Raw genomic sequence first — 24680 nt, forward strand, 5'->3', positions numbered from 1 at the left:
TGGAGTGCTGTCCATCAACTCTGCACAGGAATTGCGGGGGCCTTCTAAAGATAGCCTGCTTCTTTATATGGCCTTTGGCCTTGTTTGGGGCTTGTGCTGAGATCCTGTGCAGACTTACCTGGGGGACTGGTGTCTGAGTCGACCTGCATGCATTGATCTGCATGTCTAAACCTATGGGTGTTTATTTGGAAGTTCAAACAAGCACGTTTGGGGCTATTATTGTTATTGTTATTAATAATAATTTCTCTCCTGCTTTCCTGCTGGTGGACAGTCCTTCTATCCTGCTTTTCAGACAGCGGACACGCCTTCAAAGTGGGTTAAATAAATATCTCAGTTTAAAATACAATACAAATATAATTAGCAGCACTATTTCATACGCATTTCAGCCTAGGGCAATTTAAAAAGCCAACAGCTTAGAAGTTCAAGCTATATGTGTGTGTGTGACCCTTTTATCCTTCTTAAAAGTTAAATTATATGGATACTTGGGAATAATGCCCATTGAACTTATTAGGACTTACTTCGGAGTAAAGATATATAACGTTGCACTGTAAAAGTTCATTTTTGCTCCAAGTTAGGTTTCAGCAGAATTGGGCTACATCACTTTATTGAAGTAGAATGAGTAAAAAAATAGGGTAATTCTAAAGGAGTCTCCAAAGAAACAACAGCCTTGTCCCAATGGGTTACTAATCCCTTGTAGATGTTGCTGCTCAGACTACTTATTAAACCACTTAGTGACCCACTTTTAACCAAAGAGTGGAAATACTTGGACTTGCAACCCATCATTGAGAGCTTCTAGTCATTTGACTTTTGTTAGTATTGACTCCCGTTTCTGGGGGAAAGGCAGGATATAAATAAATATTATAATAATTAAAAATAAAGCATGCTTGTTGTTATTTCTCCATTTCTTTTGACCTAGGAACCTCTATTCCCTACCTAATAATAATAAGTGCCTTTCTCTTACCACTGACTAGCCATTGTCCATCCTCAAAGTTTGCAACTGAGATCATGCCTTCAACATAAGAGGATGCAATGTTTCTTTAGCCTCCCTTCAGAAATTACAAACTGGTTTCCAGTGTAAAATTTAAAAGCCCCAAATCTAGTGTAAGTAGCTGGAAGGTGCAGCCCTTAGTGACACTTAGGAAACCACAATTCCCTCTTATTTCTCATACACAAAGGTGAGTGTTGTTGTTTAAGTTGCCCAAAAGGCACCATGCCAAAGGGGGAGGTATCAGCAGACTGGCATCCCCAAGCTTTGCACAAGAAGAAAAATATTTGGTGATGAAGCCCAAGTGTGTCCCCACCACACACAAAAAGGTGTCCTGATGATGACATCAGTATATTCAGTGGCCAAGGAACGCTGACTGTTGGGATGGGGATAAAAAGTTGGGAGAGAGCAGGAATGGAAAGGTGTATGATAGAGAAGAGTATGCCTGAAAGACCAGAGTTCTGAACAGGAACATTTCACACTGCAACATTTTGCACATGTTCCATTCTCTTTTACAATGCAATATGCATGGTTTGCTTCATTGGTTATATCACAGCCATAATGAAGTGTGGTCAATGGTTGCTTTCAATGCACCAGAAGAGTAAGCCATGTAGGATGCCAACCTGCAAGCAACTAGTAGCTTTCCAGAAGCGAATCAGACGTCCTGCAGACCTGGTGCAAGGCTTCTGGAAGTCAACAGGAGAAAGTGTGTGTCACATGTGGGTGGGGTAGAGGAACTTGTAAGATTTTCTGCCTCAGGTATCTAAATAACTTGACCAGACGTGGTTACCATGTAACTTGACTTAAAGGTGGCAGGGCACAATTTGCTATTTGTCCTCAGGCAGCAAAATATATTGGGCTGCCTTATCAGGATTCCACACACAGCAGATGACCAGGAAGAGAACAATAAATGCCACGCTTGTCTGCAGATCCTACTTTGGGCTCCACCAAGTCAGCAGCTACACCTTACCTGTTCCAGCTTTGACCACCTGGCCTCGCTACCCTACCTGCTTCTCCTCCGGGATTTCGTCGCTGCTGCTTTTGTTGTCAAACCACTTCCTAAAAAAATGTAGTGTCGTGAAGCACCCGGAGTCTCTTATTAGTCGTATGAGGCAGAGGAATGAGCGCTGGATTGTTTACTGTCAAAGCCTTCTCAGTTTCCATTCCATCCTGCCCCTAAAGATTTTGATTACTATACACTTCCCTTTAACATTAAAATATTATTTATTACAGATTTACACAAACTGCGCGTGTGAGTTTCATGTGAAGGGAACAACATATTGATGCTGGATAAGAAACAGTTTGAGCTAAATGATTATATATCCACGCATTAACAAGGCAGAGAAGGGAGGATTCCCCCCCCCCAGCCCACGCCCTGAGAGGTTAAAGGGTGCGTGTGGACCAGATCACCAGGAATGCCACAAAATGAGCCACGTTCCTCTCCCCAACCTCGCAAAAAAACCCACCTCCAAACCAGCGTCATACTACGTAGGGTTTGCAGGATCCTTTATTTTCTCCCTTCGCTAATAAATCTCATCCATTCCTCGCTGCAAATCCCCTCTCCTGCTACTAACTCCATCGCCTTTACTGTTCTTTCCAAAGCTGATCTTCCCTGTCGGATTTTCCATGGTTATCCTCGGCCTCTTTAGGCGCAATAATGTTTAGGAGAGACTCACGAGAGTTCTGTAGATGGTGAGGACTTTCCGGAGTCTGTAGCTTTGCGACTGGAAGGTTACAGGAAGAAAAAGAGGAGAGCGGGGGAGAAAGATTGTACATATGTTTATATGCTCTGCGTCCAGTCCCCTTCTCTTTGCCCTAGTAATGTGATGTGGAGATATCTCAACCTTTGCTTTCCCTAGTACTGAATCTGAGCACGAGGCAGCGCAGCTGCGTCGCTGTCTCTCCTTGACCAGGAGAGGCGGAGAGAGCGGCGAATGAATCCGGGCCTCCTCCTAGTCGATCGATCCCCGCAATTATTTGCACATACGGACTGAAAGGTGACTTGACGCTTGCTCCCCGGGGAAGATCCCTGGCCATATGGCTGAGGAGGCGGTGGCGCTGCTTCTTCCCATATGAGCTCTCCAAGGTGACTTGATCTGTATGTGCGTGTATGTGTATGCATATATATAAATGCTTGGTTGTCACCTTTTCTCTCTCCCTTCATGGGCATTACTCTACTGAAGGAGAAAGGAAGCAGCCTTTTCACCCCACCGTGCAATAAAATTAAGGACACGTTTTGTTTGCTTGGTGGCTTGAGATGCCTCCGGGTATTGCCTTTGGAAAATCAGTTGCTGCTGCTGCTGTTTAACTGGCTTGTCCTCACGTATTGGAAACCGATTTAAATCCGCCTCTCTTTCGAAGAAAAAGCCATTTAGGAAAAGAAATCCTAAGTAGTTTTTGTTTTGTTTTTAAGTAGCGTTTTCTCAGTTGTCAGATGTGCCATTTATTGGCGAAGAGAAAGGAACGTGTGTGTGTGTTTCTACCGACAACGACTTCTTTTGCCACTCTAGACAAGTTTGGATCTTCTCAATCGTCTCTGTGGGTCCTATCCGGTTTTGCTACAGGTCCCGGGTGCAAGACGGAAGGAGGGTTAGGAGTTAAGGCTGTAATCCAATGTTAGTAGACCAACTGAAGTTAGTAAACTTGAGTAACCCCAGTGCATTGATTTCAATGGGTCTGCTTGGAGTATGACTGACGTTGGCTGCTACTCTAAGTCTTTAAAAAACAACAGCACCTTCACAGTGACCTGAAACTGAGAGGGACAGATGAGACCAAGAGCCAAAATAACAACCGAACATTAGAAGGCCGCTTCTGACAACCATAAATAAATTGCTTTTTTCAAGAAGTTGATTGCAAGGTTTTGAAAAACACATAAATCTATTGGAGGCCACAAATATCAAGGGCATTCCAAAATGCTTTGGCTAAAAAAAAGGTGGGGGAGACACTGGAGGACACGATCCAACCAGAGCTAAACGCTTATAAGACAACAATCATAGGCATACATGTAGTCTGTGGCCCACGAAAGCTTATGCCACTATACATATCTTGGTCTTTAAGGTGCTTTTCTTGCGATAAGAAAAGCACCACTCCAGCGGCCTGCTGTCTGGAAACTGTTACTTAGCTCCATTGAGCCTGACTTTGCCAGCGGAAGAAAGCAGACACTGTTATAATCCCACTGGTTTGCATAGGAAAGTGCATGACCGATCCTATATATGTTCACTAAGAAATAAGCACTACTGAGTTCAGAGGGATCCGGTACCGAATAATCGTCCATAGGTCTGCAGCCTTAAACACGTGCTGAAATCTTTCCCACGTGAAAATGCTTCGCAGTGTCTGGATCTTCCTTAGAGGGAAAAATTGCATTTTATTAAAGTTTCTTGCTTCTAAACAGGACTCTACACCTTTCAGGATCCTGGGAAGAATTCCAGCTGCAAGACAACAGGAACGTGTGATATAAAGAGATACCCTCCATTTGCCGGCCAAGGATCCCCCATGATCTCCCCAAAAACAAAAGCAAGTATTTATCTCGCTTCGCTTTCCTAAGCGCGAAGCTCTGTTCTGTTTTTCTCAGCCATCCTGTGAAATGGACCAACTCTTGGGAGATATTAACATAGCAGTCCCGTGTTAATAAGGATCTCGACCGGATTAGGCCCGCAGAAGTTTCCAGCTGCCCATCTGAGCGGCCTCGACAGCGCAGCGCCTTCTTTTGTGTCATCCTTAACCTCCGATCCGTCAGGAATGTCTTTAGTTGCCGTCTAATTGATAAATTGCCTCAGGTGCCATCGGTAGGCGCACGTACGGCTAGAGAACCACGCGCGCTAATTAGTCACGAAAGCCATAATTGGAAGGAGGGAACAGCTCAGGACTGTATCGAGATCATGGACTCCGAAGCTGGCACCGGTTGTGTTTATCATAGGTGTTTGGAGAAAACCGTTCGCCCCGTCTAGGGCCAACGCAGCTGCAACAGGCAGCCCGAGAGCCGGCTTAGCGATCATGATTTCCTTCTCAACAGGTTAGCCTAAGGGTTCTTCTCTGCTGGTGGGGGCTTGGTATCGCGTCTGCATCTTGGCTACGCGCTAAGGCAAAGAGGTCCCTGCCCGCAAAGGCGCGCACGGCTGACAAAGAAGTGAGCGCGCTATATAGTACAGCACACACACACAAGCACCTGGGGTTCGGTTTCACTGAATTCATAGCACAGGAGTCTGCTGTAAGTGTGCAATAGACTCAAAACGTATTTTATTTTGTTCCCACTGAAAGAAACTCATCAGAAACCAATAGATGAGTCCTTGTTTCTAGAGTAGCCCCTTGCCCTGAAACGGAGCTGGAGATAGCTCCTCCTATTGGCTTTTTCTCCACATTTCCTCAAGGATGGGGCTTGGGGAGGGGACTGTGATCCCCGTGGACTTGTGGCTCTCCAACTCCCACCACTCCTGACGATTGGCCATTCCGGCTGGGGCTGATGGAGGTTGAGAATTCAACAGCAGCCGCAGGGCAAAAGTCCCACCTCACCATCCCAGGCAAACTCGGCCCTCCAGATGTTTTGATACTACAATACCCATCATTCCTGACCACTGGGTCCTGGTAGCTAGGGATCATGGGAGTTGTAGGCCAAAAACATCTGCAGGGTCGAGTTTACCTATGCTTGCTCCTGGGGGTATGTAGTCAGGCCTGCCTACCCAAAACCAGCCTGCTACATCGCCGTTACCCAACTTGGGCGCAGGAGAAAAGGTAGCAAAACCCTTTTCGGTGGCCTCTCCATCCCACTTGTTGAAGCCCTCCTGAGGCAAGTCTGTTTTACAGAGTAACTTGGGCTAAGGCTTTCAAATGCAGAATTCGAGAAAGAAGAAAGGGACCGTAGTCGACTAGTATCGATGCAACGCCTAGATATTCGCTGGGAAGTTCCATTGAGAAATGGAGGCTCTTTCCGTGTTTAGGATCGGTGAGGGCGTAAGAGAGTGACGCTAGAACTTCTTGCGCAGCTCCGAAGACTTGGAGACCTATTACTGAGCGGCTCAAACATCTCTTGGATTCCCTAGGCCCTGAGAACAAGTAGATCTCCCTCTTCACGTGTATACACTTTATGCATATAAAAAGCTCGAAATATCGACCGTCTGCATTTGTTAGAGAGAGCTTTAAAAAACCAGTATATCTCTTTGGAAGCGTTAGCTAAACTGAAATACTTCTGAATGGGGGAGAGAGAGAGAGAGAGAGAGAGAGAGAGAGAGAGAGAGAGAGAGAGAGAGAGAAGCGTAATTCTTGTGGGTGCAGGCTCAGGCGCCCATTTAACACGCGCTTTTCAGTATCTCGGTTCGAAGCAGACACTGAACCCCACGTTTCCCTTTGAGGCCACCCTTGCTGCAGAATTCCCGGGGAGAGGGAAATCTGCCCCCAGCCAGCGTCGAGGTGGGCTTAGCCGGCTCTGGCTGGGGGGGGGGGGGGCTTCTTCCGGGATAGAAGGACGCGCCGTTCCGGCCCGAACAGGTTGCCTTTTTTCGCTCCGAGCGCGCGCCCGCGCCTGGCAGCCCTTGTCAATTCCAGCCTGCGAGCTTGTGGAAATGCTCTACGCATAACTCAGGACAGAAGGGCGGGGGCGTAAAAAGCCAAGTCCAAGCTCCATGGGAGCACTGGGAAGAAACCTCGGGCGCCATGCCATCCACAAGATGCGAAAGCCCACGGGGGAGCTCAGCAGCCAAGCCCACAGAAACGGCAATTCCCTCCCCCCCCCCACTCCCCGAGGAGCTCTTGCTAAGCCATGTGTCCACGGCGCTGCGGTTTGCAGACTGCAATTATTAGCTACGGTTTTTTGACTTGCCGGTTCCCAGACTGGGATTGTGGCGAAGAGCCAGCGGCGCCAGGCCTGTCTTGGCCCAGTTTACATCACTTCGCCAATTTTATCGCCATCGACTCGGATTCGGTTGTGCGCATTTTTGTCAAGAATCGCAGGGGGAGGCATTTTTTGGGGGGGACGACGACGGGGAATGCTTTCCAAAGGACCGTCATGCTGTACCAGCGTCCCTGGGGCTAAATCCCATTGAACCTATGGGGCTTACTCAGTAGATATGCATACGTTTGCGCGGGTAGCCACCGTTATCCATAGGCAAAAAGATCAAGAGGTTTTATCACCTAAGACTAGGTTGCCTCCTCCTTCCTTTGTATACAAAAAAAAAAACAAAAAACACCTAGCCCACGGGCAGCGCGATCCAATGCATGCATGCTTACTCCGAAGTAAGCGCTATGGTTTTTAATAGGGCTTACTTCCAGGTCAGTCTACACACAATTGGTCAAAGGGGCCGTCTCATTTCCTAATAATGCACACTCGTACCAGAAACGGTCTGCTTCTCTCGCTTCCTCTCCACCACCCCCATTTAACTAATTATTACATCGTAGGAAACAAAGCGTGGAATAGACTATCTTAGGACCTAATCAAAAGCTTTTTTGTAGATGTAAAAAAGAGCGCAAAGCGCGTTCTTTTTCCGTTTACCCACCGAGGCATTACAAAACCAGCTAGCATGACAAATATGAACGCATGCATGGAAGGAGACACGGGGATATAATTAGACGTTTGATTTTGGACAAATAAAAGGCTGGATTTTCTCGACGGGGCGGTGGTTGGGTTTGTATTACTGTTTTGTACTACCCTCTTTTTATTATTTTTTAAAGGTTGTTACACGTCTCTCTGTGGGCCTTTAACGAGAATGATTTTTTGTATTCCCTCGCGATGGAAGCTGCTTGAGATAAAATCAGAAGGATGCCCGACGCATGCACACCGGAGTAGAGTCGATCTGGAAAACAAAACAAACCTATTTCCACTTCATTGTAGTGATAACTCCACCAGCGTTTAAGCCGAGATGTATCAGTAGGGACGAGGCTCTGGCTTCTCCCGTCACACACGCCCATGGGTGTAGCCAGGATTTATGTGGCGGGGGGCAGGATTCATGTTAGGGGGGCAGAACCTCAGTTTGTTAAGTATTTTTAATTGATTTACTTTATTGGAGGGGGCAGCTGCTCCCCTCCCGGCTACGCCCATGCACACGCGCAAGCACGGAAAAATCAATGCTGAAAAAAGGCCTTAACGCGCTCCTCTGGGCTGTCACACTGTTTGCTTGGAAGTCCCCACTGACTTGAATGGGGCTTCCTCTTCAGGGCGCTACGGGATTGCAGTCCTGAAATCCGAACCCAGGCGGGTTTATTCGGAAGCAAGTCCTCCTGATTTCAGTGGGGTTGACTATACCAAGTCTATGCGGTTTATAATAGGATTGCATCCTAAGGGAAGGATACGGTCTTGGATGGAATAGCGGGAGATGTAGGAAGGGGGTAGCAACAGTATTACAGGTCAGTGTCCATGGGCCATATTGGTCTGTACGACCAAACGAGGAAGTTCACAGATTCCACAGAAGGGAAAGTCCTTCCAGCATTGTTCTGAAGCTAAATGCAGACTTGCCTTTTCCTGACCTTGAGTCCACTTGGTTCCTGTTGACGTGTTGGCAAAACGCGGTGGGCACCTTGGGTGGCGGGTAGCGGGTCTGCGTGGTGCTCTGATTCCGCTCTGTGAATGCAGAAGCAAAAGCCCAGCGGCCCATTCTAAAAACCAACAGTGGGTCAATCAGGCGTCCCTACTCCCCTTTCTTTACCTTTGCGGTGACGTTAAAATTCCTGACTTCTCCTTCCTTTTTTCCATTAGAGAGACTCTTTCGAGTTCTCAAGACGGCGACCCTAAGCAAAATTGCCTGAGAATCAACCTTGTTTCAACTCCAGCTCGATCCTAAACTTTCCCACGAGTAAGTCCTACTGAACTGAACGGTGCTTACTTCTGAGAAGGCAGGTGTAGGATTACTTTGGTGGGTATACATTGGCTATACAATGGTACCTCGGGTTAAGTACTTAATTCGTTCCGGAGGTCTGCCTTAACCTGAAACTGTTCTTAACCTGAAGCACCACTTTAGCTAATGGGGCCTCCTGCTGCTGCTGCGCCGCCGGAGCACGATTTCTGTCCTCATCCTGAAGCAAAGTTCTTAACCCGAGGTACTATTCTTGGGTTAGCGGAGTCTGTAACCTGAAGCGTATGTAACCCGAGGTACCACTGTACCGGAAATTGCTTTTCACGCAAGTAAGCTCATGAACGCTGGCCAAGGATCGGCCTGTAAAACAGACGGAGCTTCTGGTCGTAATTTCGAGACTTCAGCGATTATACTGGACATGCCCACATTAGCAGAGGGGTACCTAGGCCCCCTTGCGCCCTTGGCAATCCCCGGCCCTCTGTCTTTCTTCGAGATTTTTGCGCCCACCTAGGCCTGTGCCCTGGCGGGGACCAACCTAACCAACCCCTAGGTACGCCCCTGAATATTTGTACTCGAATTAAGTGGGCGGGGTTCTGGACCTACTGCCCTTACTTTTTGTTGCAGACCTGAATTAAGGTCTTCGAGGAATGATTGGCTAAGAATTGGGATCCATGGGTGTGTGGATTTCATGATGGTCCTCCTAACCTTGCTTTCGTATTTTAAACACTGCGCCTCGGGGCGAAATTTCTTGACAAGTAAAGGAATTTTAATGACCTCTGCTAATTTTTCGCATCCTACCTTAAATTCTCTAAAAGTAGGGTAGAGTATAGTAGGGCCATAGGATCTGCTTTGTACGCAGAAGATCCCAGGTTTAATCTTTGGCAGGATTGAATGTAGGGCTGGAAATGCCCCCCTAGCCAGTGTGGTGTAGTGGTTAAGAGCGGTAGTCTCGTAATCTGGGGAACTGGGTTTGCGTCTCCGCTCCTCTTCTTCTTCTTCTTCTTCTATCTGAATTCCTGGAGAGCTGCTGCCATTCAATGTAGACATTACTGGACGAAAGATCTGACTCAGTAGAAGACAATCTGCTATGTACTCTGTCTCATTTCGCATCAGGTAAAACTCCCTTGCAATGACAAACCGAGACAGCATCTTAAAAAGCAGAGACATCACCTTGCCAACAAAGGTCCGTATAGTTAAAGCTATGGTTTTCCCAGTAGTGATGTATGGAAGTGAGAGCTGGACCATCAAGAAGGCTGATCGCCGAAGAATTGATGCTTTTGAATTATGGTGCTGGAGGAGACTCTTGAGAGTCCCATGGACTGCAAGAAGATCAAACCTATCCATTCTTAAGGAAATCAGCCCTGAGTGCTCACTGGAAGGACAGATCCTGAAGCTGAGACTCCAGTACTTTGGCCACCTCATGAGAAAAGAAAACTCCCTGGAAAAGACCCTGATGTTGGGAAAGATGGAGGGCACAAGGAGAAGGGGACAACAGAGGATGAGATGATTGGATAGTGTTCTCGAAGCTACGAACATGAGTTTGACCAAACTGCAGGAGGCAGTGGCAGACAGGAGTGCCTGGCGTGCTCTGGTCCATGGGGTCACGAAGAGTCGGACACGACTAAACGACTAAACAACAACAAAACTCCCTTTGTTCCAGATTGACTCCCATTGATCTGAATCTACTATAGGAGATCAGGCACTGAAGTGATTTCAACAAAAGTACACTTCACTTTCATAACCAGGCAGGGTTTTATTTAAGTGTGCGTGTTTCATAGCGTCCCCAGTTTTAAAATACATTACACAGTCTGTAGCTTGTGTAGCGGGCTCCCGTGGGAGTTTTCTCGAGGGTAAGTCACACTGAGTTTCAATGGGACTGTCTTTCTAGGAAGCGCACTTTGGATTGGGCTCGCAGCCTCCTCTCCCGCTCCGCCAGAATATCAAAGCTGCAATTCCATACGCATTTATTTAAAATATTTATACAGCGCCTCTTCGGTGGTACTCCCACGGCAGCTTACAAAAGCTAGACAAACAAAAACAGGATATTAAAAGAGTTTATGATAAAGGAAGGATAAGAATTACGCTGGCATCAGGCAGATTTGTCTGCCAAAGGAGATCAGGAAAAGGGGGCCACAACCGAGAAGACCCTCTTGGTGGTCACCTCAACCCAGATGGTGGGTACCTGGGAGAGAGCCCCCAACTATGACTTCAAATCACCGGCACGTCGATACTGGGTCTTATTTGGGCGCTTATTTTGGAATCGCTTCCTCACATGGATGTTGTGGACTTAAAACCGGGAGCGAAAAAACCATGTAGACCTCCTTGAGTTTCTTGGAGGAAAGGTGGGCTACAAAATGAACCCTTCCACTGAACTCAGGACGCCTCTAGACACAAGAAAAAATGGCCTGACACGGCCTACCTCTGTACACACTACCTATCAAAAGCGCCATGTGCAGAAAAAAATTAACTGGCCATCCCTTTAATAAGAATATTTTTCACCCCACAGACTCCAGCAGAGAACAAACTAGCGTCTCTGCCATTAGGCTTCCTATACAGCACTAAATAAATGCTAAGCAGAGTTCCGCATCTTTGATAATAGCGCAGGGCAACCTCGAGCGAAGATTCCTGAACATCCTATTTACTTATTTGTCAAGAGGGCGCGACCCTATGCACTTCTACCTAGGGGCAAAAACACATGGCTCAGGTAGGCTGCAATCCTATACCCTCTCCTCGATTTCCACGTAGCCATGCATAGGATCGCGCTGCGCGGCTATTCACGCTTCTGGAACGCGAACCGAAGCCAGGCCTGCAAGCCAATTCCACAAAAAATGAAGGATTGTAAAAGAGCGGAGGGGACGAGATGGTGGGGGGGGGGCGCTTGGGGGTGGGGTTTGATTATTTTTTTGTGGGTGGCGTAGGGGCGGGAACCCCATCCGGGTTTGTAGTGGAACTGGAGCGCAATCGAGCAGCAACGCCAAGCCAGTCTCCAGGCTTCTCTTCGATGGCATCTTCCTCAGCTCTGACTGGGATCCCTCCGAAGAGATGCTGCGAACAATATTGCAAATCCCAGAGGGACTTTTGCCTGAGAGAGCCAGCCGCAAAACTTGAGCCATCCTCCCGGGTATATCCTCAGCTGGGGCTGCGGCGCGCTGGACTGCCTTGGCTGAACTGATTTCCATGGGACGTTTCCCTCGCTTGTTGCATTGTTTGTATTTAATAAGAATATCTTGTTCTGTTTGTTTTGTCTCCTGGGAGCCAATAAAGCTGTGAAGTTTTTCTTTACACCAAATGCAGCTCTACGGGCGATCAATCAATGGGTAGTTTTTGGATAATCTGTGAGAGTGAGAAATCTAATAATGCAAGCAGCTCAAAAAAAAGGGAAAACAGTCTATTTTCTCTTAGGTTAGCTGAGCCAGGACTAGCTAGAACCGTATATTTCAGGCATGAGATAGTGCATTTGTGTCTCTGTGTGTATGGACAACGTGTGTTCTCCCTTCGATGGCTTCTGTTTGCATTATGGAATATTAAATACTGGATTATTTAATACTATTTGCATATGGAATATTAATATATATGGAATGTAAATATGAACGTGAGCGTAACAATGCTCTCTTTCCACCTGTGATTCCCCAGCCAGAAGCATACAGCTCTGTTGCTGGAGTGTGTGTGTGTGTGTGTGTGTGTGTGTGTGTGTGTGTGTATCCGTGACCAGTAGTCATTGGCAGCCTCGAACTTTCATTTAAAGCAGTGGAATCCTCGGACTGAGGAGGCCGCGGTCCTAAACACAAGGATTAGGATGGGAGCCTGGAAGAAAAACGGACGCAGACGGCGCTCCGAGCTCAATGTGCATGGATAGGACTGTCCCTCTTACTTTTTTAAATGTACTTTTTAAAGTTTCAAGTACAGGAGACAAGCTGCAGGTAGGCAAGACACCTAGAATCACAGAGTTGGAAAGGACCAGGAGGGTCATCTAGTGAGACCATGAAGGAATCTTTTTGCCCAACGCAGGAATCTTTTGGCCCAAAGTGGGGCTCGAACACACAGCCCTGAGATTAAGAGTCTCATGCGGTACGTTAAATCAAAACCGCGCATCGTGATCCTAACCATGGTTACTGAATGATACATTTATGTGCTTAGGTACAGTGTCTCCCCACAACTTATGGCCAACCCAACCTCGCTTAGCTTCAGCCCACCATGAGCTGATGAGACCAGTGTATTTCTCCCTGGCTCCCTGGCTGCCACATTGGGTAGATTTATCTCCCCCACCCACCCACATTGCATCCTGCCCTTTCTCCAAGGCTCTCGGTGAAAATGTTAACACACGTGGGGGGTCATCCTATCGTACGCTCACAACGCCCTCATGAGGCAGATTAGCCCAAGATAAGGGGAGTTAGTCAAGACTGCCCATTGGTCTGTGTAGCTGTGCGGGGGAACTGAACCTAAATGGCTATGAGCCCACCAATCGGAGTAGAGGGATTTCAGTGCGAGAGTCAAGCAATTGAAATCAGAGAGACTTCATAAATAGTGCCAGGCATGGCCCATTTTTAGGCTGCGATGGGAGCAAAACCCATTGAACCCAGTACAGTAGAAATATGGATGAATAAATATGCATGTTTTGGATTGAATCACAGCTCCCAAGGACTTCTTAACACCGTGTATGAATGTTTTGGGTATTGTGAGCCGCCTTGAGCGCAATTGTTTGTGGCAAGTGGTGCACGGTGGGAGAGAACTTGGACAGGATTGGACCACCCAAGAGACCAAACCACCAAACAGGATGCTCCACATTTCAAGCCTCCCGCTTGCATTCAGATGTCCGGATCCGATGGCGAATTTGTTCACAGTGGCCCCAGTACTGCATTTTTTAAAATGCTATTAATAATAAAACAAAACAAGCCACAGCCACTCCCATGACTCTGGAGATGACAACTGAAAATCCCCCCAAACAAATTGTTTAATCAATGAAGCGTCTAACAACTTTAACACTTCCTGGTCGCCTTGTTAATAAATGTAATTTGAGGTAGATTTATAAACGGGAGGAGCGAGGGTGGGGGCAGATCTCCCCCATCTAAACAGCTAAATCATAGTTAGGCGCCGTTCACATCTCCCAGATGCCTATGGACTCCTCGGAATTAGGTGTTAAATAGACAAAAGTGACCTAAACCGCCTTTAAAAGCACAGCATGACCATGTAATTTCTTTTTCTCTCCCCCCCTCCAGTTTGTGGGGGTTTTTTTATTTAAAAAAAAGATGAAACTTCTTTCCAAGTAGCTATCACCCAGATTTAGTGTGAAAAGTACTGTAATTGTAATTCACGCCGTCAGGGTCTATGGCTGATAGACTATCAGCTGTTCTGTAGTTAGGGGAGGCCGTCTCCTTCGTTTTCTTTCTCTCTCCCTCTCTTTCCTCCCCCCACCTTTCCCCCCCCCCTCCAAAGAGGAAAGCTGCCAAATGCTCCGCTATACCTCCAGCAAGCTAATCGGATGCCAAAACAGCAGCTGCACACATATGCAAATTGGCAATTAATAATATAACATTCTGGGGTGCTTGTGGGGGGGGGGAGAAGAGGAAAGATAGAGAGAGATTTATTTTTTTTTCAAAGGGAGGAGGGGAAGGGAGAAGGGAGGGGGGGGGAAGGAGCTACCTGAACATGAATAACCTTAACAGTGCCAGCGAAGCTCTGATCAGAATGGTGCAGAATTAATGAGCCACTGGAGAGAATTTTTCTTCTCCAGCACACACACTCTCTCTCTCTCTCTCTCTCTCTCTCTCACACACACACACACACACGAAGAGAGAGAGAGAGATATATATCTTTGTTGTCCTGCCGAGTTTGCCCGGGTAGAAATAGTCCCAGCCACTTTGGGTTTTTCCCAGAAAAGAGAAGCTTCTACTTTAGTTTAGCATCGCTTTGTCTTTGTGCAAAAGAAAACAACGGGGGAGGGAATGTATGTGTGAGAGAGGGGAGGAAGATTCATTCATATAGATGTCATCAAGGACCCCCGGCCCAATAACACATCCCGACCACCCACCCACTGTCTCACCGATGACCCCCAAGCAAAGGAGCGGAGCAGACACGATTAACTGTGATAATTCCTCGCGTTTTGCGCGCATCCAGGAACAGGCGAAAGGGCTTGTCAGTTTTGCGTGGCGCTGCTGCAGCAGCAGCATCAATAGCCGCCTGACGACCCAAAGAGCGCTTCCAGTAAGCTCCTCGTCTTGACTGGCCGCTGCCACCCCATCCCCTTTCCTTGCTCTGGTCACACAATAGAGCAGCAGATGTTAGATCAACATCCTCCAGATGTTGATAGGCTCCCCTAGCCAGCATGGCCAATGGTCTGGGAGGATGGGAGCTGGAGTCCAGCCACATCTGGATAACCACAGGAGGCAGAAAAGGATAGGGGGCATGCCTGGACTTGCCAAGCCCTTCCCCACCGGAGTTGCCCACTTACACACACACACACACAGAGAGAGAGAGAGAGAGAGAGAGTCTGCTCCACATGCAGAAATTAAGCAGGATAACTGTCCCCCCCTCTTTACTTCCTATGCCAGGCCGCAGGAGTGCCAACTTGACCCCACAACTGTGGGTGCCATGCAACACGCATGGCCCTGGTGCTGAAATTTGTGGGTGCCTGGCCCCTTCATGGGGAACTTTGTGGGTGCTCAGGCACCCAGGGCCCCAAGCAGTTGGCACCTATGCCAGGCAGGCCTTCGTCCATTACATTTCTACATATGAAGTTTCTGCTAAATGTGAAAGAGGAGGTGGCTGGGGCACTGGTTGGGAGGGGGCTTGACCTGACCTGGCCATTATATTTTTGCAAGGAGATAAAAAGCTTGCACCTCATTTTTTTTCTTTTTCTTTTTTTGAGAAGACATGATTTGCCCATTCACACATTTCACCCCTCTGTAATTTATTCAGGAAAAACTTTTCAGGGAGGCAGGATACTAAGGGACGTGGAGCCTGAGATAATGGTTAATTTCTGGGGGAAAGAGAGGGCTGAGTGGGATTTAAACATACCTGGAAACTGTACCTGAGACCTAATAGCCCTTCACCATAGGAACTGGTGGTGGCTAAAGGCTTCATACGTCCCAATGCCAATTCTGGGTGATGAAGCTGGCTGGTAGCTCAGCTTTGACCTGCCTGAAATGACATATGTGCAACAGGGGGAGGTATATTGAGACATATAACACATATTACACTGGGTTATGGCGCCTGAGCAAAGCACTTCTATGGATTGCTGCCACTGTGGGGAAAAAAATCTTGCCTCCCTAATGGACATTTTCTTGCAGCGTAGAAAACACAATTTTATATTTAACGGAAGTATTTATTTTCAGGGTGTCATGCATATTTAGTTCCCAAATGCTATCATTTCCAGAACTTACAAAATGTTAAAACTCTCAGCGCAGCGATAAGACTGGTACCAAAGAAATCAATCTGGCAATTTAGCATCCAAAATAGGTACAATGTAGAGAACAGGATGTGCTCTAGCATTTGGGGCATATTGATGCGCATATTCCATATATCCTTAGCAGGGAGAAGTTGATTTGGAAAGGGTGTCCACCTAGGATATCTAACATCTAATGTTTAATATTGGTTTGCAGAGACCTTACCCATTGCTCTTTAACAATGCAGTTTATTCTGTCCTCCTTATCGCATATATATTTTGTTACTGAGCCCCAGTGATGCTTGACAAACACACCAGCTCCATTTTAGAATATGAGGCAGCAGAGAGGAGCTAGATGTTTTCTCTTTAAATCGCCTTTTCCTTCCATTTTATGGTGCAAATGCACACAACCACCACATCTTGAATAAAACAAAAGTGCACAAGAAATTTTTAAAAATGGGATCTGAAAATAACATTTAAAGATATTCAGCTCTTCCCTCTCTGAATATTCCCCACATAAATCTTTACCTCTTCTCCCACATTAATGACACCTTGCTTTTATGTAATTTTGTTGTTGCATTTCACACTGCAGTCCTATGCATGTTTACTCTGAAGCGTTCAGTAGCATCTGCTCTCAAAGAAGCGTATCCAGGACGGCAGCCTCAAGATAAAAACCAATAATATTTTGAATAGATGGGATAAACGTGAGATTAAAATACATTTATACCAGAGGCTTTCAACCAGTGTGGTGTGGCACTCTGGGGTGCCTTGAATGATGGTCAGGGGTTGTGCAGACAACACTGGCCTATGTCCCTCTTTCTTTTTTCCTTCCTTCCTTCCTTCCTTCCTTCCTTCCTTCCTTCCCTCCCTCCCTCCCTCCCTCCCTCCCTCCCTCCCTCCTCTGATGCCCTTTCATGTCTCTGCCTCCCAAAAGCTTGGCTTTTTTTTGTAACAGCCTTGGCTACAAGCTCCTCAAGCGAATGGTGGTTCTGGGGCTGCCCGGAGGCCCCCCAAGGAGTGGGGAGAGGAGGCTAAGGGAACATTTCACAAGGGAAGGTGTTCGAAAAGGGGTGAGGGGCTGCCGGCTCTGCAAGCAAGGGGTGACATAACTGGGCCTCTGAGGCTCGGAGTGCATTCTTCCACAGGCAAGCCACAGAAAGAATATAGTTGGTCAAGTGATTAGTGGGCTCAAAAAGGTTGAAAATTTCTGTTTTATAAATTTATCATGCATGGAGGGCACTTGCAATGCATGAGCCTTGCTGCCTGCCTTTCCCCTCAGTGAACATAAGAGGAAAACAAGATGCCATCCCCTGCTAGCATTATTATCTATGCACACAAGCAAAGGCACTTCTGTGAAAATACAGTTTAAATGTAGGTGGTTGTTCAATGGTGAGCTATTGTATCAAACTGGTTTCTTAAATACTACACCTGCCATCACAGGACAAGAGGGCCCCCCCCTCCCAATGCTTTGCTCTCCATTATCACCTAGCAATTTGAAAGCATGCCAGTGCAAGTAGATAAATAGGTACCGCTGTGGCGGGAAGGTAAACGGCATTTCCGTGCACTCTGGATTCTGTCACGGTGTTCTGTTGCACCAGACGCGGTTTAGTCATGCTGGCCACACGATCTAGAAAGCTGTCTGTGGACAAATGCCGGCTCCCTCGGTCTGAAAACGAGATGAGCACCACGCCCCCATAGTCGCCTTTGACTGGACTTAACCATCCAGGGGTCCTCTACCTTTACCTTTTATCACACATTCTGCTGTTTTCCATTTGTCACATCATAAATTTAAAGCACATAGTTTCCCCCCCCAAAAAATTGTAGTTTACCTCCACAGACTACGATTCCCAGCACACTTAACAAACTACAGTTCCCTAGATTCATTGGAGGAAGCCGTTGCCTCAAATGTATGGGGTGAGGATGTGACCTTGAACAGTTTCTACCGCTGCCTGGGCTTCTCATTCTTGCTAGAAGTGTAATAAGCTCTAGACAGAGCAGCAAAGCAATCTGCACAGTACTGCAAGAGTGGGCTCACAGCTTCCCAGATCTATGAAATAAGGCTACATCCCAAGTTTCAGATTCGAGAGATGGTGTGTTCACAGATATTTGAAATGCAGAGAAGCTGATCAAAGAATGTAGATCACAGGGACAAAATGCAGGGTTTTCAAAATGTGCTCTCTGCTGAATTGTGGCTCGACGATTAGACAGATTAGCTTAATGCAGATGAAACCATTAAAGACTGAGGATGTTGCTTCTACAAAATCATTTTGTTTTGTAGTCATTTATTCATGTACGAGTGTGAAGGGGGGGAGGGGAAAAACAACGGTTGCATCCTGATTTGCACCCACTCACTTTCCGCTAAGCTGCATCCAAATAAATTGTTCTGTGAAATTGTAACAAGAAAACATTTGTGAATTTGAAATTGCACAGCATATTGAGGGATTCTATTCTCTAAACTAGAGTCGCAGGGAACGCAAACTCCAATTTGGCTCTGTTTCTAGAAACGCTCATTTCGGTACATGGAACCACTGTGAAAAGTCTATAGAGTTTGGCTCCCCTGTTCAGAATTAAGCCAGCCAATTTCTTCTCTGTTTATGCATTTTCCTAGAATGTACATACACAAGATGTATTGAATGCTTTTGCTTCCTGATATACAATTTCTCTCTGTGCTACCGAATTATCATATAGCCCCTGACTGGCTGCTGAAAAATAGAGGAAGAGGTACTGTGAGTTCTAATGACAGCATCCTATTCACCCATTAGACAGTGAGAACAAGTGCTGAGTCCACTGGCATGCATCCTACACACTAGTCATCCCCTTTGTCCTTTGGTCATCTACCCCATGTGGAACCAGAGCCTGATGCTAGTGAATGACACTTTGGATTTTCAGCAGAAGCACAGATCATGAGAAGGGGCAGCGGAATTTGAAGTAGGAATGCACCCCACTCCAAAGCAACGGCAATAGTAGCAGATTTCAGGAAGGAGGAGCAGTGTCTTATCAAAAATAAGTAAGGGGTTAACTCCATCATCTTCTCAGCATGCTCATCCAGTGGCAGATAATGGTTTCAGCAGCCTGGTATTATTATTATTATTATTATTATTATTATTATTATTATTATTATTATTATTATACCGCCCTATATCGGTCCTATACCCACAGGTCTCAAAGTGCTTCACAACATAAAATCCCAATATAAAAACACAAAATAATTTGTGGCCATTCCAGTGGGTCATCATTTGGATACACACACACACACACAAATATCACTGCAAACTGTTAGATATTTTTTTCTATAATCTCCTGCATAAGCCTAGCAGCATAGAAAAGTTTTCAGCAAAAAATTAAATATTACTATTAAAGAAGACTGCTGCAAAGTGGGAAAGTGTTCCACAATACTGGGCCGATAATTAATTAATTAATCAAATTATTATTATTATTATTATTAAACCCTCCAGGCAGTTTACAAGAACTATTTTAATGAGCAATAAAACAGTCAGTTAAACACATTTAAAATATAATTAATGTTAACAGTAGACTAAAAAAAGAAGATTAAAACACGTCAACATCTGCATGTCTGGATAGGCTTTCCTTAACAGAAATGTTTTAAGGAAGCACTTGAAAAGTATGGCAAAGATGCCTGCCTGATGGCAACAGACCAGGAGTTCTAACGTGTAGGTGATGCCACACTAAAAGGCCAATGCAGAACGTGTACTATGTGGCACAAGTAACAGTGTCACATCTGCAGATTGACACAATCGAGTGGTAACATACAGAGTAAGGAAACAAGCAAACAAACTTCTTTCTTTCTTTCTTTCTTTCTTTCTTTCTTTCTTTCTTTCTTATCTTTTCTATCTTCCTATCTTTATTTCTATTATAACAGTCCCTATAGGGTTGAGAACTCAAACTGGCCCAGAGCTCAAACTGAATTTTCTTCTTATGTTTGAGTTGAGGTCATAACTGGTTTTGGAGCCATGGTATCTTTAACTGTGGGAGAAGCTTGTCCATGTTTGCTGGTGTACTCACCTGAAAAGATTGCCAGTAAACAAACCCATCTATTCGCTTAATGCAAACCCACAATCATTCACTTAAATCTAGGCACTCCATATATCGCTTACACTCTAATGTCCACCCAGTCATTCATTCATTTTGGAATGAAGTTAAAATCGAACCAAATCAGGCTCATTTCATTTCCATTTTCACTCATTCTGAAACAAAAGCAGAGTAGAACAAATGTGACATACCTTATTTGTATCATTCAAGGCTGGGTGGGTCTGGGAAGCTTACCTGTCTCATCTGTGGCCATTTCCAGTGGCCACCCTTTAAAAAAACAAACCCAAAATACCATTCTAGAGCAATCTGGGAGAAGGATTGACAGTCACAAGGAACAGCTACAGAAGCTAGTCTTGCTGCTGCCTCTGAGAGAGAAAAAACTGCTAAAGGAAAGAAAAGTAATTTGAGTAATAAAAAAAGGCAAGAAATGAATAATGAAACGAATGCTAATTGAGTGAATAACTAGCAAAACAAATGAGGATCCTAATTACAAAATGAACAGAATATTAAAAAATAATACTAATAAAATGGGTAATGTCAACAGCATCTGACGCCTGAAACAGTTATCCCACTCTGCCCAACGGTAGAAGTGGCCCTGACTGTTGTTACTGCAATAGTTTTCTAGCATCTTTCTCCAGCTCACTTGATTCCTTGCAGTGAGCTTTCCTTGCATGGTGACAGTCAGTGCTTTTTTTTTGATAGAAAAATAGGTGCCGGTACTCATAATGAAGTTGTTACAGTAAGTGCCACACTTTTTAACAACGAAAAGAGAGGTGCTGGTAACTGCATACCCTTCAGTACCCCCTGAAAAAAGCGCTGGTGAAGGGAAAAAAAGATGCTTTAATTACAATTGAGAGAAGCTTGATGAATTCTACAATTATTCATGATGTGCATTATAATGCACTCTCTAGGTGCCTGGTTAGTGGACACATTCTAAAATATAACCACGCCAACATATGGCTTTTAAGATCACCTTATTTTTATTTATTTTATTCATAAAAACATCCCCATGCCTCCCTTCCGTTCTAGTGCCACGGAGGCTGTTGTTTTGAATAACGTGCAACTGAGAAAATATAACCTTTCACTGCTTTCAGCAACATATAGCAGGAAGCGCTGGCTGTGCTTCCAGCTACTTCAAGTGGTTAGGGAGTACGAAAAGCATCTTGTTATGCTGGCGGCAGCATTATAATAGCAATATCCAGTGGGTGGTATTCCACACTTATCCTACTCAGACTACAGACATTGCCATGAATGGACATGACTGACTTAGGCTCATTCATTTCAATGACTCCACACTGAGTAGGACTTAGCTGAAGGCAAACAAGTATAAAAATTCAAGTATGCCTTCTTAGGTAGCAACAACTATACCATCCAAGCACATGAGGGAGGTTTAAGGTGAGGGTCCCAAAGTATACAGAAGCACAACATCTATTTTTTAAAAAATTCAATACCTGTTACATAGACCCAGGGCTTTTTTCTTTTCTTTTTTTCCAATTGGAGCCCATCAGATCTTAGCTCTGGCAGCTCTCAGGTAAGCCAGGTGGGCACCACTGCCATTCTAAGAGAACAAGGGAGAAGTTCATGTTGAGCTCCAGGACCTCTTTTTCTAGAAAAATAGCATTGCATAGAACTGAAAATAACTGAGAAACAGCAACAGCAGCAGCAGCAGCAACAACAACAAGAAGAAGAAGCTAGGGAAATAAAGCATGCTGGAAACTCAAGATCATTCACATGGTGCTCCTTTTAAGATTAGCTACAGGAATTGTTCCAAGTATCCTGAAATAAAACTTAGAGGAATCCATGACCCGTTATTCCTGTTAAATCTGATGCACACAAGCCAATAATTCTCTGGATTAGATTTGGGAAATCCAAAGCAGTGTTTAACATTCTGTAGGAAAAGAGGTTTGGGATAATAGATTCATGCCTGACTGAGCACTGACACCACCAAGATGAAAAGGGGAAATAAACATTCTTAATTAATTCTACATAAGATCAGGGTATGATCTTATGTGCAAGGGATAAGAAGTCCCTGCACATTTTGTCTGTTTTGCTGCTCTGGCATATGGAACGTGTTAGCCAAGCTTGTTGTGTGCCCACCATGTAAATCTCATGACCTCATGCGAATAACATTCACATTTACTTGAACATCTGATTACATGAATGATCAGCATGTGCTGGAGTCTCTCACGTCACCAAAGAAATAAATTTAGTGTAGTCACATTGCATCTGTGACTCTGAAAAGCCCTATAGCTTCTCAGCATCTAAGAATATTGTTAGCAGTGAAAGGCAGTGGTTTTCCAGGGTTTTAGGCAGGGAGCCCCACCACCACCACCATAGGGTTCAACCTGCACGTGCTCTGTCACTGAGTTCGTAACCCTTTCGCAATGGGGATGCTCTTCTTAGTTCTGCAGTGTCACCTGCGTGCACTTTTGGAAAGCCCTCCTTTTATTTTTAAATCTTTGTAAGTGGTAATAGGCGGAGTGCTTCTGAAATATGGATCAGGGGAACGTGACAGAAGAGCTAGTGGAAGAATCATTGTCGTTAGGGGAGTGGAATGGAAAGTTGGGGAGAACGGCTGGTAGAGTCTCTGTTGGAAAATGACAGTGAGTGGCAATTGTGCCTGCCACAGGGACAGGAAGGGACAAGGGAGAGTGAGATCAGGGAGAACAGTTAGAACCTTTGAAAGAGCCTAGCTGTTCTGAAACTTAAGAAAGTTACTTTAGATAAGGAAGCCACCACTAAAGAGTTCTGAACATTAAGACTACTTGCCCTGAATGTTACATTCCTTGAAGAAATAGATTTTTATACTTTCAACCATTTGTGTTCTGGTTTGGGAGGAATCTGGGGTGATTATAGGCTCATTCACATGGGAGTTTATTGTGGATTTGAAACCGCATGGTCTTGATTTTTTGGATAAGGTAAAGGTAAAGGACCCCTGGACGGTTAAGTCTAGTCAAACTGGACTATGGGGTGCGGCCCTTATCTCGCTTCAGGTTGAGGGAGCCGACGTTTGTCCACAGACAGCTTTCTGGGTTATGCGGCCAGCATGACTAAACTGCTTCAGGCACAGAGAATCAGCGAATATGTACATGTATATGTATAGATAGGGACAAATCAGCAGTCAGCAAGGAACAAAACTGTCCTGTAATGAAGAGATGCAGGAGGATTACATATGAATCATGGCATTATTTGCCACATCCTGGTGTGTGTGTGTGTGATTGGGGCATGGTGATTCCACAGTAAATAGCTCATCTGGAAGCCTAACGGTTCCATCCCAGATCCAGTATAGGCAATGCTGTAATTTGGACAGAAAAAGCATGGAGGGGGCTGTTTCTCAGGAGCATGTTTCATAATAGAAGGTACAAGCCTAATGTCATTTATGGACACATTTCATTCTAATTAGTTTATTCTAAATAATGCCATCATTACTTTATTACACCCTTTTCACCAACAGCACATGCACACGTTTTGAGGCATGCATCTGAACAGAGCCATGTCCAGTTGCCCCACAAATGTCACTAACCAGCAGGGGTTGATGTGAAGACTCATGGAACATTGGATCATACTGGAAATTCAGGCCTCCTCATTTCTTTACTCTGCTTCCCAATAAACACACATCTGTATCCTTACCATCTCCTCTACCCATTCTTTCCATTCCACCATACCTTCTTTGGACTACCTACAGTGCTTCCCATTTTTGCCTGTGTTTCTTGTCCTCAGATCCATAATTCTCTGGTGTACCACCACCTCATTCTCTAAAGCTGCAGCCCTAAATCCATTTATCTGGGAGGAAGCCCTGCTGAACCCAACAAGACTAATTTCTAGCCAGACATCCCACATCCCACAAACTTCTAGCTTCATATCCACCTTTCGGGCTTTTATGACATCATAGGGGCTCAGTCAATTGGAAGGACTCACAGAGCAACAGCTGACATTTAATCTATGTTTAACTCAGATTTTGCCCTTTTTCTTACTGCCTGTGAATTATTTTTTTTGCCAGTTAGCCAAGCTACAAATTTCCCACTGATTTGTTCAATGTAGTCTTCAATTTGACACATCATGCTTATCTAAGCAATTGCAATAGGTGCCCTAAAACAATATTCATACAGAAACCCTGAGTTTGGTATTACATAACTTGATAGTTGAGTAATTTCCACCCTTTTTGGTTTCATTATAAGTGTTAACAGTCATATAATTTGTAGTAATTGCATTACATCTCCTTATTTATAATAGCATAAGCCATTTATGTAGAAACAACGTGGTGTCCTCAGGAATATTATCTTTTCAGGTAAGAAGTAAGCTATTAAATCACACTGAAAATGATCATTGTTGCAAACACTGTTAAGTGTCAACCCATTATGAAGGAGAATTATTCAACCCACCTGGTATATTGAAGTCAATCACATGGATAATTTGTACCTGTGTCTCTCTCCTTGGAGATACATCAACTTTATTTTCAAGGCAAGGAAGACCCTACTTACAGCTT

General features: G+C 45.2%; 1 long non-coding RNA gene across 5 annotated transcripts; it reads right to left on the reverse strand.

Annotated features, from left to right (window-relative positions):
- Window positions 1-1420: 1420 nt before the first annotated feature.
- LOC309519095 lies at window positions 1421-24051 on the reverse strand. 5 transcript variants are annotated; one of them, XR_014213672.1, is made up of 4 exons: window positions 23718-24051; window positions 21646-21752; window positions 20386-20461; window positions 1421-1671 (listed from the first exon to the last, which is right to left on the reverse strand). It is a non-coding gene; the product is annotated as an uncharacterized lncRNA (long non-coding RNA). The 5 variants fall into 5 exon arrangements; XR_014213673.1 differs by lacking the exon at window positions 1421-1671 and adding an exon at window positions 16378-16563; XR_014213674.1 differs by lacking the exon at window positions 1421-1671 and adding an exon at window positions 18391-18527.
- Between the last annotated feature and the right edge of the window lie 629 nt (window positions 24052-24680).

This window comes from Podarcis vaucheri, assembly GCF_965113315.1.
Source record: "Podarcis vaucheri genome assembly, chromosome: 1".
Lineage (NCBI taxonomy): Eukaryota > Metazoa > Chordata > Lepidosauria > Squamata > Lacertidae > Podarcis > Podarcis vaucheri.